Genomic DNA, 20,791 nt, shown 5'->3' with positions numbered 1-20,791 from the left:
GCCGTGAATGAGGGACTTTGGCACGAGCGCAAGTCTCGCAGGCTGCCACAAAACCCTCAACCGACTTACGAAGCGCAGGCCACCAGAATCTCCGAGCCATGAGATCCAGTGTGGCTCTTGCCCCCGGGTGCCCAGCAAGGACCGTATCGTGGTGTTCCTTAAAAATCTTGTGTCTTAAAGCGAGAGGCACAAACAACCTCCCAGGAGGACAAAGATCAGGAGCCTCTGACTGGGCTGCCTGCACCTCTGCCTCCAATTCAGAAAAAAGAGCAGAGACCACCACACCTTCAGCCAAAATGGGACTCGGGTCTTCAAAATTCCCGCCTCCCGGAAAACAACGTGACAGGGCATCTGCCTTCACATTCTTAACTCCAGGGCGGAACGTGACAACAAAATTAAACCTAGAAAAGAACAAAGACCATCTGGCCTGTCTCGGGTTCAGACGCTTGGATGACTCCAAGTAGGCCAGATTTTTATGGTCAGTAAATACGGTAATAGGGTGTCTGGCTCCCTCTAGCCAATGGCGCCATTCCTCAAAAGCCAACTTGATGGCTAACAATTCCCTATCTCCCACATCGTAATTTCTCTCTGCGGAGGAGAGTTTTTTCGAGAAAAAGGCACACGGTCGCCATTTGGCAGGAGAGGAACCCTGAGACAAGACCGCCCCCACACCCACCTCAGAAGCATCAACCTCAACTATGAAGGGTAAAGAAATATCAGGTTGCACCAATATGGGAGCGGAAGCAAAACTCTCCTTGATATTAGAAAAAGCTTTACGCGCCTCCACTGACCAAGAAGAAAAATCTACCCCCTTTCTGGTCATATCAGTGAGTGGTTTAACAATAGAGGAATAATTCAAAATAAACTTCCTGTAATAATTGGCAAAGCCCAAAAAACGCATCAGCGCCTTCTGATTCTCAGGAAGCTCCCACTCAAGCACAGCGCGGACCTTCTCGGGGTCCATGCGAAAACCAGAAGCGGAGAGAAGAAACCCCAGAAATTGAATTTCTGGAACCGCAAACACACATTTTTCCAGTTTCGCATATAATTTATTCTCCCGCAGGATGAGCAAGACCTGACGTAAATGTTCCTTATGAGTTTTGAAATCAGGAGAAAAAATCAAAATGTCATCCAAATACACTAATACAAATTTTCCCATCAAATGATAAAAAATGCTGTTCACAAAATGCTGAAAAACGTCTGGGGCATTCATCAAACCAAAAGGCATAACCAAATTCTCAAAATGGCCCTCAGGGGTATAGAAGGCCGTCTTCCATTCATCTCCTTCTCTGACCCTGACCAGGTTGTATGCCCCTCTTAGATCTAATTTGGAAAAGACTTTAGCCCCAACAACCTGGTTAAACAAGTCCGGGATCAGAGGAAGCGGATAAGGGTCACGAATAGTGATATTGTTCAGCTCCCTGAAATCCAGACAAGGTCTTAAAGAACCATCTTTTTTCTTAACAAAGAAAAAACCAGCGGCAACAGGTGACTTCGAGGGTCGTATGTGTCCTTTTCTCAGACTCTCAGAGATATAAGCACGCATAGCGATCCTCTCAGGTTGGGAAAGATTGTATAAACGAGATTTAGGCAGCTTGGCGCCTGGGATGAGATTAATAGGGCAATCGTACTCCCTGTGCGGGGGCAAATCCTGAACTCCACTCTCAGAGAAGACATCCGAAAATTCAGAGAGAAAAGATGGTACAGTCTTAGTAGCAACCTCAGAAACAGATGTCGTGAGGCAATTCTCTCTGCAAAAGTCACTCCAACCATTTATTTGCCTAGCTTGCCAATCAATGGTGGGGTTATGTTTAGTGAGCCAGGGTAGCCCCAACACTAGAGGAGTAGGCAAACCGCTAAGGACGAAACATGACACATCCTCAACATGAGCATCACTCACAATTAAACGGATATTGTGAACTAAGCCCTTTAATGATTTCTGAGAAAGTGGAGCGGAATCAATAGCAAAAACAGGAATATCCTTTCCCAAAGTGCGCACCTGGAAACCATGAGTTATTGCAAATTGATTATCAATGAGATTGACAGCTGCTCCACTATCCACAAAAATCTCAGAAAAAATGCTCTTGCTCTCTAGCGCCACCCTAGCAGGCAGGACAAAACGGGAACTACAAGCAAACGGAAAACCTTCAATTTCCGCCTCAACCCTGCCGATAGTAACAGACGGAACATTTTTAAAAGATTTTTTCCTTTTTGTTTCTTTATTACTCCCAGAAAACTGCCTGAATCTCCAAGAGGGACAAACATTTGCCAAATGATTTATACCTCCACAACAAAAACAAACCCTCCCATGCGAGCTGAATTTTCTATTGTCAGAAGCAATCAACCCCAGTTGCATGGGCTCCTGCTCAGAAGGGGCTGACAGCGACCGAGACCCCTGCGCACAAAATGACACCGCTGCACTGTCCTGGGACTGAGTATGACAGGAAGGAGATATCTCTCCTCTCTCTCTAAGACGCCTGTCAATACGAACGGCCTGAGACATAGCAGAGTCCAAGGAAATAGGCCTCTCATGAAAGGCAAATGCATCTTTCAATCCCTCTGAAAGACCATGGCAAAATTGACTTCGGAGTGCAGCATCATTCCAACCAGTATCAGCTGCCCATCTCCGAAATTCTGAGCAGTATATCTCTGCGGATTGTTTACCCTGGCATAATAGACGTAGTCTAGACTCAGCCAGAGCAATACGATCCGGATCATCATATATCTGATCCAGGGCTAAAAAGAATTCATCCACTGAACGGAGAGGCCGTGCCCCCTCCGGCAGCGAAAAGGCCCAAGACTGAGTGTTACCCCTGAGCAGCGATATAATGATCCCCACCCTCCGTTCCTCATCACCAGAGGAATGGGGAAGAAGGCGAAAATGGAGTTTGCAAGCCTCTCTAAAACGCACAAAATTCTCACTACCCCCGGAGAACGTATCCGGGAGCGAGATCTTAGGCTCAGAACAAACTCTATGAACGCAAGCTGAACCGGTCACTTGAAGCTGAGAAAAAGTCTTACGGAGATCAGCTACCTCCAATGAAAGACCCTGGAAGCGTTCAGCCAAAAGTGAAACCGGATCCATGCTTGAGACGGTTTTGGCGGCTTATAATGTCACGGACGGTGTACAGGAAACAAGACAATGCAACATGCATATATGACTCACTGGATCCAAAGCTAAGGAACCAAAAGGGAGACCCCTGCACAAAACCTGGCACTTTCCCTGGCTGCTCAGCCTATGCAAAAATCCCAGAGGTGGATGGTTGCATATCCACGTACCTCGACTATATAACACCTGAACACCCTACAATAGTGAGGGGACACGACCACCGGCTCCCTACACCAGACACGGAGGGAGTCAGGGTCACCTGGGATCCAGCAAACAGAAAATAACAGATAAATGTACAGCACTTAACTTAGTAGCAGACTGGGAAATAGGATCAGCATGCACACACACTCCAGGAAGAAGTATAAGCCGCCCAGTAATGCATTATGGGGAGGAATTTAAAGGGAAGCAATCAGTCCAACTACATGACAGCTGAGAGAGGCTAACGAGATGAGGAACTGAACACTACAACAAAGAAAACTCAAGGAGGAGGTTCTGAAAGGCTTCTGTCAGAGCTTCTCAGCTGTCTGGTTGTGACACTCAACTACAGTTTCACAGTAGCTTATTCTGATGCCCTGGAATTGTTTTGTGTTCAATAAGAAATTCAATAATCAAAGTGTTATGTGGATCTAATGTCCTAGAGGTACTTCACTACTTGGTGGCCTGCTCTTCTGTGTCCTGTTATAATAGAGTAGAAGTTTGAAAAGTGGAAGAAAACAATAAGTGATCCAATATATCCTTTATATCATTTATATATCATTATTTATCCAGCAGCGAGCACCAAATTCTGCTACAATATATATACATTTACGCACACACAGATACACTGTGACACACACACAAACTTCTAGCAGTGTATTATTGCCTGTCAGACAAAGGGAAACCTCTCCCTAAATGGTTAGATGCTGCGGGGATTATTGAGCATGGTACCTTAGTGGTTATATAGTCTCCAGTTAGCTTCTGTATACTGTCAGTTGTAATATACCGCTGACATCTGATGTTATTGATGCAGGCACAACTCCTCTGCCTGCACCACCACTGTGCCATACATTTTGGTAATCTGCGCTAATTACAGTATATAGCATCAGTGCTGTAAATGTATGAAATATGCTGCCACGGGGTTAAAGATTTTTTTGTTTCACCAAATGAAGGTTATTTATTGTAGAACAAAACATTAGCTAATTTCAGTATCAACTGTGTATCAATTCCTCACAGTTTTCAAGATTTGAACTTGCAGTTATTGAATGGGAATCTTCATTGTTTACTGTAGTATTTGTGGCTGTCACTATCATCATGCCAACAATCAGAAGAAGCACACAAAAGACCCTTAACTACAGCAATGTGGTTTACAGGTATAGGAACATTTTCACACTGACATCATGGATTAGATTTTCAGAAGATCATTGTATGGGTTCCATTGGCTTATAATGGGTCTGTCCAGTTTCTGTTTTAATAGCAGGAAGAATAGCACAAAAATTACAAAATTATGGCTGTCAGCAGCAGCAGTACACAAACACAAAACCTATCATGTCTTGCTATCTGGAATATATGGATACTGTCTGTGTGCCATCCGCACTATTTTTGCAGACTAATCAACTTCAATGGGTCCATGGACTGCATTTAATGGGCCAGAACAGCTTATGTTCTATAATTTGCGGAATGGACATCCAGATGCGGACAGCAAACAGGCGGTATCTATATTTTGCAAATCAACAGTTTATGGACTACAAAACTGATACAGTCATATGTATGAGGCCTTATAGTCACTGTGGTCCATCAAGTAGACGTTCATTGACCATACATTAAAGGGGTTTTTCGTGAATTACCTTTCTTTAGTTATAATGGCTTGTTTTGTCTCGGGAGCAATCAAAAGAAATAAAATGGCCGCTGTCCTTTTAGTACACACAAAACCTGTCCTAATCACACAGCAGGACAAGTAACTAAGCCAAAGGGCTGCCTTATCCTTCTCTCTCCTACTTGTCAGGAATTATGATCCTGAATACAGCTGATAAGATCTTCAGCTGAATCTCTGTAGTAATGGAGTTCATGAGGAGACATGAAGTACAGAGAGGAGGTGGGGATGTGGATAATGAGCAGCAGCACTTGTATTGAGTCTCCATTACCAGTCTGTCCTGTCCATCCTCTCTGTACTTCATGTCTCCTCATGAACTCCATTCCCACAGAGATTCAGCTAAAGATCAGTTGTATTTAGGAATTCCCTGACAAGTAGAGCAGAGAGGAGGAGGAGGCAGCTCTTTTCCATAGTGTTGTGAAGTAACTTGTCCTGCGGTGTGAATAAGACAGGTTTGAGTGTACTAATGGGATGGCAGCCATTTTATTTCTCCTAATGATTGCCCCCTAGACAAAACATCTGGGAATATATTCATAATGAAGTAATATTTTAGTATTTTCACTTTCCTAATTCCCAGAGAACCCCTTTAAATACACAGGGGTGTTTCCAGGTATACTGGCAGAGCTTGGGCCAGGGTCATAGCATTGTCTTCATGGACACAGAGCAGGGACTCCGAAGCAGCACAAGAAAATAATGGCAAGTCAATAGGCAGGTAAAAAAAACTGGTACTCCATTCTAAGCAAAATACCAGCTAGGTGACAAACCTCGTAGCAGGCAATTCTGCCATGTGGACCTGGGCTGGCCACAATAACAGGGGCAGGCTGTCAAAACTTGAATTAGCACCAGTAGTCAATAATGGCATTAATAAGATATACAGGTCCTCAAGTTTACAGTTAACCATAAAGGATATATGGATACCCACTAAGAATATGAAATTATGTACCAACGCAAAATATAATAAAACCATACACAATTTTATTTAAATGACATAAATATTCACGATTGACAAAACACAAGGTTAAAAACACAATTAAATAAGTACTGGGGCTGGTGGTGCATGATTGGCGGGTCAAGGAATAAAGTGCAAGTGCAAAGTGCGATCATCAAAAGAGATTTAATTAATCAGCAGTGATGTAGTCACTGATTTGATCTATGTGGAAGAAAGGAAAACGGTATATACACCAACACAGTGTATACCACTGGCGCCACTATATGGCACACAGCATGCATATGATAGTGCAATATAAGAGAAAGCTAAAGACTAGAGTAAACTAGTACAAGTCACCAGCAAACTATAATGTCTGCATGGAGGAAAACCAATGAAGACAATATTGCAATGTACAGTCGTGGCCAATTTTTTTTCAGAATGACACAAATATTAGTTTTCACAAAGTTTGCTGCTAAACTGCTTTTAGATCTTTGTTTCAGTTGTTTCTGTGATGTAGTGAAATATATTTACACGCACTTCATACGTTTAAAAGGCTTTTATCGACAATTACATGACATTAATGCAAAGAGTCAGTATTTGCAGTGTTGGCCCTTCTTTTTCAGGACCTCTGCAATTCAACTGGTCATGCTCTCAATCAACTTCTGGGCCAATTCCTGACTGATAGTAACACATTCTTTCATAATCACTTCTTGGAGTTTTTCAGAATTAGTGGGTTTTTGTTTGTCCACCCGCCTCTTGAGGATTGACCACAAGTTCTCAACGGGATTAAGATCTGGGGAGTTTCCAGGCCATGGACCCAAAATGTCAACGTTTTGCTCCCCGAGCCACTTAGTTATCACTTTTGCCTTATGGCACGGTGCTCCATTGTGCTGGAAAATGCATTGTTCTTCACCAAACTGTTGTTGGATTGTTGGAAGAAGTTGCTGTTGGAGGGTGTTTTGGTACCATTCTTTATTCATGGCTGTGTTTTGGGGCAAAATTGTGAGTGAGCCCACTCCCTTAGATGAGAAGCAACCCCACACATGAATGGTCTCAGGATACTTTACTGTTGGCATGACACAGGACTGATAGTAGCGCTCACCTTTTCTTCTCCGGACAAGCCTTTTTCCTGATGCCCCAAACAATCGGAAAGAGGCTTCATCAGAGAATATGACTTTGCCCCAGTCCTCAGCAGTCCATTCACCATATTTTCTGCAGAAGATAAATCTGTCCCTGATGTTTTATTTTGAGAGAAGTGGCTTCTTTGCTGCCCTTTTTGACACCAGGTCATCTTCCAAAAGTCTTCGCCTCACTGTGCGTGCAGATGCGCTCACACCTGCCTGCTGCCATTCCTGAGCAAGCTCTGCACTGGTGGCACTCCGATCCCGCAGCTGAATCCTCTTTAGGAGACGATCCTGGCGCTTGCTGGACTTTCTTGGACGCCCTGAAGCCTTCTTAACAAGAATTGAACCTCTTTCCTTGAAGTTCTTGATGATCCTATAAATTGTTGATTGAGGTGCAGTCTTAGTAGCCACAATATCCTTGCCTGTGAAGCCATTTTTATGCAACGCAATGATGGCTGCACGCGTTTCTTTGCAGGTCACCATGGTTAACAATGGAAGAACAATGATTTCAAGCATCACCCTCCTTTTAACAGGTCAAGTCTGCCATTTTAACCCAATCAGCCTGACATAATGATCTCCAGCCTTGTGCTCGTCAACATTCTCACCTGAGTTAACAAGACGATTACTGAAATGATCTCAGCAGGTCCTTTAATGACAGCAATGATATGCAGTGGAAAGGTTTTTTTGGGATTAAGTTAATTTTCATGGCAAAGAAGGACTATGCAATTCATCTGATCACTCTTCATAACATTCTTAAGTATATGCAAATTGCTATTATTAAAACTTAAGCAGCAACTTTTCCAATTTCCAATATTTATGTAATTCTCAAAACTTTTGGCAATGACTGTATACTGACCACAATCCAGACCTCAAACCAGGCACCACCAGTCCACTCCCTGATGCGCGTTTCGCAAGCTGCTTTCTCAGGGGAAGTGGCTTCAATGTTGTCACACTGGGTATATATAGGTAACCAAATATAAAAGGCAAGTGGCAAAAGTATTCATGGATTGGCCCAAACTTCTAAACACAATGAGTAGACACATAAGGCAGATGGAGAATCAATTATCATGCCCCACCCCACCTGTGCATATTCCCCTCTCACCAGTGGATGAACCATTAATGGGCGCCGCTCGTTATATGGCGAATGTATCCACGCACAAGCGCCGGCATGAGCGCGCCCGTCCCCCGGTCCGGAAGAGGTGCCATCCGCATCGTCACGGAGGACGTGGCATCACACAGCGGCGCATTCGCAGTAGAGCAGGCGCACCATGGCAGCCCTTTTAGGTGAGGGCAACTGGACCAGCTGAGGAGTCACAGAAGGACTGGCAGGAAGCCGGCTGGGCGACGATATATATATCGGCCAGATCACATAAACTCATAACCAGACATTATGATTAGAGCATAAAAAAATGACATGATTATAAAAAGTCATATATATCTAATTAATCGGACGCATAACGGATGACATGATTCCACTGATAATATATACATAAGAAATCATGTAATAAGATGAAAGAAGGAATCAAAAATTCAGACACAAAAGTACAAAAGTAGTGCAAAGATAATCATGGTTGCCACTGGATATATTATAATAGAACAACTGAATAGATGAAAAAGATATGAAAAGCATAAATGAGTCACTAGATTGAAAAAAGGATAAAGGGAGATAGCCATGATTAAAAACCATGATTAGAACCCTTGATTAAAAATTTAAAGTACATGATTAAAGCATAATTAAAAACCACCAAGTAATGTGAATGTGCAGTAATAACCCACACATCTTATGCTCTATGACATGCATTGGTTGGATGTCAACCCAATTACTAAAAAAAAAAAAAAAAAAATTGGTTATTCTAAATTGGTTTAGAATACAAGACAAAAGCAGTCAAGTGCATATAAACACCAGTCCGAGTGAGCAAAATGCATGCTGTGTGAGGAGGGGGGGTAAATAATATACCCTGTGGGTGGAGTGGAAGGGAGTGAGGGGTGAGATAAGCGGGAAACCAAAATCGGAAAAAAGGGTGCCACACAACACTAAATCAGTGAAAGTGGACTGAAATTAGAACGCGGTTTGAGTGATAATACATGTGAAACCAGTCGAATAAGGACAATATACATGCCATGTGAAAAGAAAAGAAGGGTGGGTAATCTGCTCCAAAACTAAAGTGGAAAAAGAACTAAAAAAAAGCCAAGCAGAAAAGAGGAAGAGTGTAAAGGGGACACATGATCAGAAAACAGAGAAATGAAAGACAAAAAACTTAATAGAAAACCGCATCTTATATAGTTGTGCAGGACACGAAGTACAGTGCAAAGTTACATGAGTAGACCATGTCTCCAAAAAGTGCATACTCTACTAGAGAAACAAGAGTGCAGTTAACGTGTAACCAGACTGATTTAGCAACAGAACTTACCCCGAAATCTTCCAGAATACGGAGAGCCAGTAACACACAAGCGAAAAGGGGACTCGGCCTCTAAGGACATTCTTCACAGTGCGAGTATAGAAAACACCCTCTATGCAATCCGAAAAATGTAATCAGAACTACGTCCGACTGTAAGGATAGGAAGTTACATACCTATATAGATACCAAAGGACAGAAGAGAACAAAACAAACAGACACGATCTGTCCACATGCCACATACCCAGTACCGACACAAAAAAAACAGTATGAATGGTGTTATAATAAAACTAGCAACAAGGATTCAAAGGAGATACTATTATAAAAACGACGCAAAGGGAATTTTATCATTGAGTCCATGTGATGTTTGTGTCTTTAGCTTGACTATCCACTTGCTTTCAACTTGTTCTAGAGGCTTGAAAATGTCACCACCTCTTGAGCCCAGATGTACTCTGTCGATCCCACGAAAGCTCCTGCCAGCGGTTATTGTTTTTGTGTCGGAAATGTCTTGCCACCGGTTTAAGTTTAACAATTTTGTCCCTTTGTGTCATTATTCCTTATATCGCTCTAATGTTCCTACACTTAGTTCTCGTGTAGTCATCTCAATGTATATGAGATTACAAGGGCAGGTGGCATAATAAATGACTCCAGATCTGCTGCAATTGACAAAATGCACAATGTTATATGTTTGTGAACCAGAGGAGTCGCTGAAGATATCCGTTCTATCTATGACCATGCATGCGCTACAGTGACAGCATGACACCGAACCCCATTTTGGACCACGTGTCTGGGAGAAGAAGCCGGTCTTTGGCGGGACATAGTGGCTACGCACAAGAATATCATTAAGATTTCTGCTGCGTTTTGTCACAAAGGCTGGGGTTGGTGTAAGGATCCGTCCAAGATCAGGATCCGATCTTAGTACGGGACAGAATTTGGAGAAAATCTTTCTAATGTTACACCATTGGGTATTATAGTTGGTAATCATCCTCACCGTCTGTGAAGAGGACACAGTATCCCTGTGTCTAGACATCAGAAGTGTCTCCTGCTGTGTATTTTTTGCACGTAGGTATCCCCGTTGTATATCTCGCTGTTGATATCCCCTTTGTTCAAAGCGTCCCCTAAGTATGTCGGATTCGCGTTCAAAGTCAGTACTGGTTGTACATATTCCCCTCGCACGTAGAAACTGACCAGTGGGTATGGACTTCTTCTGGTGCCTAGGATGAAATGAAGAGGCATGAAGTAGGGCATTTACAGCAGTTTCCTTCCGATGTACATATGTTTCTATCGTGCCCGTCTCAGAAATTTTAATATGAATGTCAAGAATGGTGATATGATCTGAAGCAACCGTCTGGGTCAAGGAGATATTCCAGTCATTTGCATTCAGTTGCTTTAGAAATGAATCAAGTACATTCCGGGTACCTTGCCAGATGATATCGTCTATGAATCGCATCCATGATATTACCTGACCACCTGCATCTTCCATATGTGCCTGAACAATTTCACGTTCCCAATATCCTAAAAATAGGTTTGCATACGATGGTGCGCATGTCGCGCCCATCGCCACACCACGTAACTGTAGGTAATGCTAGTCTTTAAACAAAAAGTTATGTGTCAAGTTTACAGTGCCTTTCTTTTATTATGTCTATGTGTTAAAGTTATGTTCCAATAGCAATTGTGTATTCATTTCTATATTCAAGATCTTAATGGTCATTAAATGGGCATCTGTGAACTGTGACGTTAAAGGGATTTTACAGGTTCTATACATTTTAATTGAGCTGGATTGCAATACATGACACAACCCTTGGACAGGTGTGGTGCTGTTTCTGGCACAAAACAATTATGTTTTTCTAATCCCACAGCAACTCTGTAACTTCTTTAAACCCATCCTGCCCTATGCCATTCTATTGCGTCGCTTCAAGTATAACTAGTACTTAGTGATGGCACAAACTCAAGAGTTGTGCCTGTGCTATCACTTATGGGTACCAGCTGTATTAGACCGTTTAAACCCTCAGATGCCACGGTCAATAAAGACCATAGCATCTAAACGGTGGGGGTGAATTCACACGACCGTATGTATTTTGGGGTCTGCAAAAAATACGGATGAGGTCCATGTTGCATCCGTATTTTTTGCGGACCCATTGTAGCAAGAACATGTTCGATCTTTTGGTGAGGCTGCGGAACGGACATACGGGTGCGGAAAACACACATTGTGCTGTCCGCCTTTTTTGTGGCCCCTTTAAAATAAATGGATCTGCATCCAATCCGAAAAAAAAAACGGATCAGATGCAGAGCAAAAATATGATCGTGTGAATTTGGCCTTAGACAGCGAGAGGGGGCCTTAGACAGCGAGAGGCTGTTCACCCTGTCGGATCAGTCCTTCCGCTATTTCGCCGTGCCGCTGGACTGCCGCTCCGTCCCCATTGACTATAATGGGGACAGGGACGGAGCTCCGGCGCAGCGCGGCAGTGCACGGCGAAAGGCCGCCGGACTAAAAGTCCAGCATGTCCGAATTTTTAGTCCGGCGGCCTCTCACCGCGAACTGCTGTACTGCGCCAGAGCTCCAGCCCGGCTGTCCGGTGGCACGGCGAAATTTCGGAAGGACAGATCCGACAGGGTGAACAGCCTGTTGGATCCGTCCTGCCGCAAGTCTGAAAGTACCCTTAGCTGGACAACCCCCTTTTTTAATTTTTTCATTATATTTTTTTTTATCTACCTAAACCACTAGTACCACAAAACTGTTGGTATCACTGATGATGCTGACATAAATAATCATATAGCAGAATTCTGATACGTATACATTGTGCTGAGTATGGGAGTGTTGTAGACTGAACCTGCTGAAGTGATATAATCAATTATTTCACACATAGGCAAGCAGGAGCCTTGATAAGAAGCCAAGGACAGACAAATATCCAAGAAATATGCATTGATGGCAATGGCAATGCTTTTTTTTTTTTTTTTGTGACAATTCCACCATGTCTTGGAGCGCCTGTCACTAAGATTAATGTCACATGTAGCAAATCTCTTGTCTCAAACACCCAGGGGATGGGAGATCAAAGGCTTTACTCACCAAATTCATATAAGACTTACAGTATGATAGAAAATCGTACAAAATATTTGTTAATCATAAATATTCTCCTAACATTTACATAATCAACATAATCAAAAGTGTGCCAGTGACATTTCTTAATCCTTTCAGCCCAGTGGATTTTCAGTTATTTTTTTTCTTCTTGTATTTATACCTCTTTTTCCATTCACATAGCAGTAGGAGGGCTCGTTTTTAGCAGGACAAGTTGTACTTTCTAATGGCACCATTTAAAATTGCATACAATGTAGTGGAAGGTTGAAAAAACAAGTCTAAATAGGGTGGAATTGGGAAAAAAAAAGCAATTCCACCAAGGGTTTTGTTTTTACAGCATTCCCTAAGTGTTAAAACTGACCTATGCCGGTCATTCTCCAGTATCAGAATGATTACACTGACACGACATTTATATAGTTTTTCTTGTGTTTCAATACTGCCAACAAAATAAAAACTTTGGGGGGAAAAAAAATCTGTTTACCACCATTTTCCAACACACATAAAGTTTTTATAATTATGTCCATTGAGCTGTGCGAGGGCTCATTATATAAAAATTATATATATATATATATATATATATATGTAGAAATGGACAGCACATCCAGTAGAAAATTGTATTCAAAAAATTTTATTCAGCCACAGTGGCACAAGAGGCGACGTTTCGGCTCAAAATCCTGAGCCTTTCTCAAGCATAAAGACATAGGTGAAACACATCATATAAATAGGTGACATGATTAAGGGGTGGAGTAAAGCAATTCATGAAAATAATGTCATAAAAAAAAAATGTGCAAACATGATTACAATAATTCATACAACCATATAGATATTGCAGATGATAATACACCACTAGATGTGATACATAATCAAACAATAATACAGTGGGATAACATAATGAGCATGTAAGTGTAAATGCCGCCGATTGCCATCAGCTGTTACATATCAGCATAAATATATTAATTTAATCAATTTTTTTTTTTTTTTTTAAAAAGAAGAGGGAAACCAGATGGGAGGAGTGACATACCGCATGTAGACCACGTACTTCCCCAAATCCGCCATAGCCGAGCCTTAGCGTCTAACATTAAGCAATGCGCAGGCGTCAGGATGCGTCTCGGCAAAATGACGTCAGGATGCGTCTCGGCAAAATGACGTCATGCTACGTTCACGTAGTTCTGAGCGGCGCATCTAAAGACCGCATCAGTACTCCGGTGCGCATGCCCACATGAGGTCTAGTATGGAAGCGCCATTTTAGAAGCTGGTAGTGTGGTCCCAAAGTAGAAAACTATTATCATTAGTTATAATTCAGGCTAATGTGAGGCGAAAAAAGGGAGACGGGTGCCCCTGTCAGGGGGCTCCAGTATCCATATGTTGGGCAAGCAATATAAACATGATCGGCATTCTCATGTCAATCATGTGTACCAATGCCGCCCCAATCACACCTCCTTCTAAAGCCTATGAGAGAGGGATTCTCCTCACAGCACGGTCAACCCATGCATTGTCTAAAACTCTGTCGAGACACAGCCTAAAACCAGATCATCAAAGAGAAGTAATAGCTATAGTGAGGCGGACATTTGGGTACGGTGTCATCCAATACGGTACATCAGCTCCACATCCCCTTTGTTCCTCTTCATATATGACATCATATCATCTATAGAAACAGATGAAAAAATACATGAAAAAAGAAAGATTAGAGACATGAGTTAAAACATGTTGAAACACTTATGTCTAACAAACACCACCAAACCCAAAGGAAAGAAGGCTTGATAAACAAACATACAGGAACATTTGAAAGGCAAACCACTTATTTATGTATAGACCCCTAGATTATAGTCTACATTGAGACCGTGGGGTCTCAAGGTATTGAGTGTATATATCCAAAAAAGTTCTTTCTTTTTTAATAACAGGTTTCTATTACCCCCTCGTCGAGGCTGTGGGATATGATCAATAATCCAACATTGAAGTTGGCTTTCTGAGTGATTTTTTTCCCCAAAATGTTTTGGGATAGGTAGATCCTTCCGTTTTTTCCTAATTGTAGAGCGGTGATTATTTAGCCGTGTTTTAAGGTCAGTAGATGTCTCGCCTACATATAAGAGTTTACAGGGGCAACTCAAGACATAAACGACAAAATTAGAATTACAAGTAAGGTAAAAAGAAATAGGATATTCAACTTTCGTAGTTGGGTGTATAAATACCTTACTTTTACAAATATGTTTGCAATTGACACAGCTGAGACAAGGAAAACATCCCTTGCTCCGCTGGGTCAATGTGCTTTGTTTCAATCCAGGACCTGGGCCAATGTCTGCTCGTACTAATTGATCTCTCAAATTCCTGGATCTCCGATAGGAGAACAGGGGAGGAGATTTAAATTCAGGAATATGTCCCAGACACCCACCTAGAATTCCCCAATGTTTGCTGATAACTCGGTTGATGGTACGACTGTGCGCAGTATATTTCGTAATAAATGGAATCCTATTCTGTGGAGTTTTTTTGATGTTCCTTTTTAGTGATTCACTTCTGTCCATGTCTTTGACTATATCAATTTGAGATTGAAGTAATCAAGAGGGATAACCTCTTTGTTTGAACTTATAAGCCATGGTATCGAGTGATTTCTCCAAGTCCTCATGGTTAGAGGTAATTCTCTTAGCCCTGAGGAATTGAGAGAAAGGGAGGTGCTCAACCATATTCCGTGGGTGACTGCTCGAAAAATGCAAGAGAGTATTTTTATCTGTGGGCTTGGTAAACAAGGTAGTATGTATGCAACCATCCTGGATTTTAACAGTTGTGTCCAAAAATTGGATCTCTGTATCCGAATATATTAAGGTAAACTGTAGATCCTTGTTAATACTATTAAGATAGCCCTGAAAGTCCAACAGACTAGAGCTATCACCAGTCCAGATGAGGAAGACGTCGTCGATGTATCTCCACCACCCCAGAATCTTGCTGTGGTGGTGGGATACATAGACGACATCTTCCTCAAAACACCGCATAAAGATATTGGCGTAAGTTGGGGCCACATGGGACCCCATTGCCACACCCCTAATTTGCTTGTAGAATGTATCCTGAAACAGAAAATAATTCTGTCTCAGAATAATATTCAAGAGGTCTATCACAAAGTCACAAGTATGTATAGTTAGAGATGATAGTTCCAACATACGCCTAACCGCACTGACTCCAAGGTCATGGTCAATTGACGTATACAAAGACGTCACATCAAATGATGCCAGAATAATAGATTTTGTATCCCCAAGGTCCACCTCTCCTAATTTACATAAAAAGTCAGTGGTATCCTGAATGTATGATCCCGCCCCACATGCATAAGTTTGTAACATTTTGTCTAAAAAAATTGAGATATTGCTAAAAATGGACTCTGATCCAGATGCAATCGGACGACCAGGCGGGTCGACCAATGATTTGTGTACTTTTGGAAGTACATATATAACCGGTGTAACCGGATGACCAATGGTGCAAAACTCCACAAGGTCATCATCAATAATACCGGCCTGGGCCGCACTGGTTAAACACTTGTCAATCATTCTAGCAATCTCAAATTTGGGATCCGCTTGTAATGCCAAATAAACCTCAGTGTCACTGAGCTGTCGTCTGATTTCCCCAATATATTTGGAGGTATCCAGAACCACTATCCCACCACCCTTATCCGCAGGTTTTACAGTCAGGAGGGGATCATTTCTTAGTTGTTCAATTGCCTCAATCTCTAAGGTTGTTAGATTGGGGTTCTTTAGTGTGTTCATGTCACAAGATGATCTATAACACGACAGCTCAGTTCTCACTGCGGCCATATAGGCATCTATAGCGGATACATTAATCATAGGGGAGAAATTACTCTTTAGACGTAGATCAAGACTACCCAACGTGAGCTCACTCTGTTGGGCAGTATTGGTCCACGTTTTATTATGAAACCAAGCTTTTAGCTTGATCCTACGAAAAAAAGCAATTAAATCAATGTCCAAATCAAACCAATCAAGTGTGGCGGAAGGGCAAAAAGTTAGTCCTCTGCTTAGGACACTTACTTGCATCGGAGTAAGGACCTTGGAAGATAAGTTGAATACAGTTATTTCTTTTTCGACATCTGTGCTTTGCCCACCTGTGTGCGAATCTTGTTGTTGCGCAGTTTTGGGGGTCCGTCGGTGTCTGCGGCCACCACGTCTAGTGCGGCCTCTCTTTGGTGCTGGATGGTGGTTGTACTTCCTAAAAAAGGCGAAAAGGAGGAAGAAGGTTGCTCTGTTCCTGATGTCTGTATATTTTTCTCTGTATTTTTCTTTCTTCTTTTATCTTTGGAGTGAGACTGATTGTTCTCAAACTGCCAGGTGTAAACCGAACCTCGTTTGTAATCCTCCAAATCACGAATCCATTTGATGCGTTTGCCCTCTTCAAGTTCCACTTTAAATTTGGAAACATGATGAGACACACTATCCGAGTATGCTGTAAATTCCTCAGGGGATAATAATGCCTGTAGTGCCCGTTCGACATCACCTATTTCAATAGCAGTAGAAGATAATTCCTCCTGTATGTATTGTATATTCAGAAGAATAAAGTCCAAGGAATATCTGTTAGACAGAGATTCCAATTTTTTACAGTAAACAGAATTGTGAAAAAACAGATTAGGTCGAAGATGGGACCTCATGCCTCTGGGTATCCTCTGGGCTTTATAATACTCGCCCAGCGTGGTCATGTGTAGACCTAAAGAAGCCGTCTTTTTGGACAAAAATTCTAACTGTCTTTTTAATTCCTTGGTAGATGGGGTATTTAAAAAAGTGGCATCTCCCCCAATGCCCTGCATGATCTGATCCGCTTCCTCCTGTGAGAAGGTGGAGCCACGTGGAAAGTCATTAGCCATCATCAAAAGTAGTATGGTTAAAGTCCGTAAAAATACAGGTTGTGCTAAGCCACTAGTGAAAAATATAAAAATGGAAAAATGTGGCAGCACCAAAACATAACAGGGTAACGGGTGCTATGTCCAGGGTTATCACTGCTTACCCAACTTTGTATGTAGAAATGGACAGCACATCCAGTAGAAAATTGTATTCAAAAAATTTTATTCAGCCACAGTGGCACAAGAGGCGACGTTTCGGCTCAAAATCCTGAGCCTTTCTCAAGCATAAAGACATAGGTGAAACACATCATATAAATAGGTGACATGATTAAGGGGTGGAGTAAAGCAATTCATGAAAATAATGTCATAAAAAAAAAATGTGCAAACATGATTACAATAATTCATACAACCATATAGATATTGCAGATGATAATACACCACTAGATGTGATACATAATCAAACAATAATACAGTGGGATAACATAATGAGCATGTAAGTGTAAATGCCGCCGATTGCCATCAGCTGTTACATATCAGCATAAATATATTAATTTAATCAATTTTTTTTTAAAAAGAAGAGGGAAACCAGATGGGAGGAGTGACATACCGCATGTAGACCACGTACTTCCCCAAATCCGCCATAGCCGAGCCTTAGCGTCTAACATTAAGCAATGCGCAGGCGTCAGGATGCGTCTCGGCAAAATGACGTCAGGATGCGTCTCGGCAAAATGACGTCATGCTACGTTCACGTAGTTCTGAGCGGCGCATCTAAAGACCGCATCAGTACTCCGGTGCGCATGCCCACATGAGGTCTAGTATGGAAGCGCCATTTTAGAAGCTGGTAGTGTGGTCCCAAAGTAGAAAACTATTATCATTAGTTATAATTCAGGCTAATGTGAGGCGAAAAAAGGGAGACGGGTGCCCCTGTCAGGGGGCTCCAGTATCCATATGTTGGGCAAGCAATATAAACATGATCGGCATTCTCATGTCAATCATGTGTACCAATGCCGCCCCAATCACACCTCCTTCTAAAGCCTATGAGAGAGGGATTCTCCTCACAGCACGGTCAACCCATGCATTGTCTAAAACTCTGTCGAGACACAGCCTAAAACCAGATCATCAAAGAGAAGTAATAGCTATAGTGAGGCGGACATTTGGGTACGGTGTCATCCAATACGGTACATCAGCTCCACATCCCCTTTGTTCCTCTTCATATATGACATCATATCATCTATAGAAACAGATGAAAAAATACATGAAAAAAGAAAGATTAGAGACATGAGTTAAAACATGTTGAAACACTTATGGTTTTAGGCTGTGTCTCGACAGAGTTTTAGACAATGCATGGGTTGACCGTGCTGTGAGGAGAATCCCTCTCTCATAGGCTTTAGAAGGAGGTGTGATTGGGGCGGCATTGGTACACATGATTGACATGAGAATGCCGATCATGTTTATATTGCTTGCCCAACATATGGATACTGGAGCCCCCTGACAGGGGCACCCGTCTCCCTTTTTTCGCCTCACATTAGCCTGAATTATAACTAATGATAATAGTTTTCTACTTTGGGACCACACTACCAGCTTCTAAAATGGCGCTTCCATACTAGACCTCATGTGGGCATGCGCACCGGAGTACTGATGCGGTCTTTAGATGCGCCGCTCAGAACTACGTGAACGTAGCATGACGTCATTTTGCCGAGACGCATCCTGACGTCATTTTGCCGAGACGCATCCTGACGCCTGCGCATTGCTTAATGTTAGACGCTAAGGCTCGGCTATGGCGGATTTGGGGAAGTACGTGGTCTACATGCGGTATGTCACTCCTCCCATCTGGTTTCCCTCTTCTTTTTAAAAAAAAAAAAAAAAAAAATTGATTAAATTAATATATTTATGCTGATATGTAACAGCTGATGGCAATCGGCGGCATTTACACTTACATGCTCATTATGTTATCCCACTGTATTATTGTTTGATTATGTATCACATCTAGTGGTGTATTATCATCTGCAATATCTATATGGTTGTATGAATTATTGTAATCATGTTTGCACATTTTTTTTTATGACATTATTTTCATGAATTGCTTTACTCCACCCCTTAATCATGTCACCTATTTATATGATGTGTTTCACCTATGTCTTTATGCTTGAGAAAGGCTCAGGATTTTGAGCCGAAACGTCGCCTCTTGTGCCACTGTGGCTGAATAAAATTTTTTGAATACAATTTTCTACTGGATGTGCTGTCCATTTCTACATACAAAGTTGGGTAAGCAGTGATAACCCTGGACATAGCACCCGTTACCCTGTTATGTTTTGGTGCTGCCACATTTTTCCATTTTTATATTTTTCACTAGTGGCTTAGCACAACCTGTATTTTTACGGACTTTAACCATACTACTTTTGATGATGGCTAATGACTTTCCACGTGGCTCCACCTTCTCACAGGAGGAAGCGGATCAGATCATGCAGGGCATTGGGGGAGATGCCACTTTTTTAAATACCCCATCTACCAAGGAATTAAAAAGACAGTTAGAATTTTTGTCCAAAAAGACGGCTTCTTTAGGTCTACACATGACCACGCTGGGCGAGTATTATAAAGCCCAGAGGATACCCAGAGGCATGAGGTCCCATCTTCGACCTAATCTGTTTTTTCACAATTCTGTTTACTGTAAAAAATTGGAATCTCTGTCTAACAGATATTCCTTGGACTTTATTCTTCTGAATATACAATACATACAGGAGGAATTATCTTCTACTGCTATTGAAATAGGTGATGTCGAACGGGCACTACAGGCATTATTATCCCCTGAGGAATTTACAGCATACTCGGATAGTGTGTCTCATCATGTTTCCAAATTTAAAGTGGAACTTGAAGAGGGCAAACGCATCAAATGGATTCGTGATTTGGAGGATTACAAACGAGGTTCGGTTTACACCTGGCAGTTTGAGAACAATCAGTCTCACTCCAAAGATAAAAGAAGAAAGAAAAATACAGAGAAAAATATACAGACATCAGGAACAGAGCAACCTTCTTCCTCCTTTTCGCCTTTTTTAGGAAGTACAACCACCATCCAGCACCAAAGAGAGGCCGCACTAGACGTGGTGGCCGCAGACACCGACGGACCCCCAAAACTGCGCAACAACAAGATTCGCACACAGGTGGGCAAAGCACAGATGTCGAAAAAGAAATAACTGTATTCAACTTATCTTCCAAGGTCCTTACTCCGATGCAAGTAAGTGTCCTAAGCAGAGGACTAACTTTTTGCCCTTCCGCCACACTTGATTGGTTTGATTTGGACATTGATTTAATTGCTTTTTTTCGTAGGATCAAGCTAAAAGCTTGGTTTCATAATAAAACGTGGACCAATACTGCCCAACAGAGTGAGCTCACGTTGGGTAGTCTTGATCTACGTCTAAAGAGTAATTTCTCCCCTATGATTAATGTATCCGCTATAGATGCCTATATGGCCGCAGTGAGAACT

At 42.0% G+C, this 20,791-nt stretch overlaps 1 protein-coding gene across 1 annotated transcript in view; it reads right to left on the bottom strand.

The window, feature by feature from the left end:
• The window catches only part of KLHL32 (kelch like family member 32), a 390,488-nt gene that overhangs the window by 287,054 nt on the left and 82,643 nt on the right, over window positions 1-20,791 (bottom strand). The window lies entirely within an intron of this gene.

Source organism: Bufo gargarizans, chromosome 4, assembly GCF_014858855.1.
Source record: "Bufo gargarizans isolate SCDJY-AF-19 chromosome 4, ASM1485885v1, whole genome shotgun sequence".
NCBI lineage: Eukaryota > Metazoa > Chordata > Amphibia > Anura > Bufonidae > Bufo > Bufo gargarizans.
Note: the sequence above shows the minus strand (reverse complement) of the source record. Positions and strands in the feature narration are given on the sequence as shown.